Source organism: Athene cunicularia (genome assembly GCF_003259725.1).
Source record: "Athene cunicularia isolate RWA chromosome 19 unlocalized genomic scaffold, athCun1 chr19_part1, whole genome shotgun sequence".
NCBI lineage: Eukaryota > Metazoa > Chordata > Aves > Strigiformes > Strigidae > Athene > Athene cunicularia.
Window position 1 is genome coordinate 8887463 of NW_020799124.1, and position 1171 is coordinate 8888633.

Consider the following 1171-nt stretch of genomic DNA (forward strand, 5'->3'; position numbering starts at 1 on the left):
TCTCTGTGTTTCTCTTTCTGTCACAGCAGACAATCACTACCTGCGTCCTTCAGTGCTGTCAAATCTGAACTACCCCATGTCCGCCCTTCTCCTCCCTTGCTGGGCTTTAGGCTGCTGCCCTTGTGCAAACCGCTGCTTGTCTGCCACCTGAGGCTGGCTAACGTAGAGAAGAGTACTTAAAGGGGGCCTACAGGAAGGCTGGGGAGGGAGGGACTCTTTATCAGGGAGTGGAGGGACAGGACGAGGGGTAATGGTTTCAAACTGAAAGAGGGCAGACTTCGATTGGCTCGAAGGGAGGAATTTGTCACCAGGGTGGTGACGCCCTGGCACAGGTTGGCCCAGAGCAGCTGTGGCTGCCCCCTCCCTGGAAGGGTTCAAGGCCAGGTTGGACGGGGCTTGGGGCAACCTGGGCTAGTGGAAGGTGTCCCTGCCCGTGGCACGGGGGCTGGAACTAGATGATCGTTCATGTTCTGTCACACCTAAACCATTTTTCCACCTCTCCATGATTCTGTGAAACGGAGGCTGTAGGGGACCTGGTGGGAAGACAGCGATTGAATTTCCCATTTGAAGTCTTGGCTTAGGTCTTCTCTCTGCTGTAGAAACAGCTCCAAGAAAATGACTGAACCCCCGAGGAGGCTGCAAGAACAGCCCTAAACAGAGCTCACTCTTGTTTTCTCCAGGTGCGCTGGATCGCAACTTGCACTGAGTGCTTATTCCTCACAGACACCATCATACTGCTCTGTGAGGAGCAGGGGGACGATTGCTCCAAGTGGTGCCTCTGCTCCCAGAGGTGACACATCTCCAGAGCCCTCCAAAGGGAGCTCCAAGTCAGCTCCCGCACCCAGGGCTGCTCGGGTGCCCGCCCCGCACAGACAGACGGAGCAGAACAGATCCCCACAGCGGGTCTATGAGCTCCGCAGCCGCATCGTGAAAACCAAAGCCTGTGAACCCTCAGCAGGGAGGGGCAGGAGGAGGAAGAGGTGAAGGGTGTGCTCAGAGAAGCAGCTCAGACAGTCACTCAGCGCAGTGCAGTGGTGACGGAGACGATCCTGTGTTGGTTACCTGCTGGTTGCAGCTCAGTAAAGTGTCAGTCGCATTTAATGCCATGTTGCTCATGTGTTGTTTGTGAGTCAACCCTCTGATGATTCCTCATTGTTCCTGCCAAGGCCCC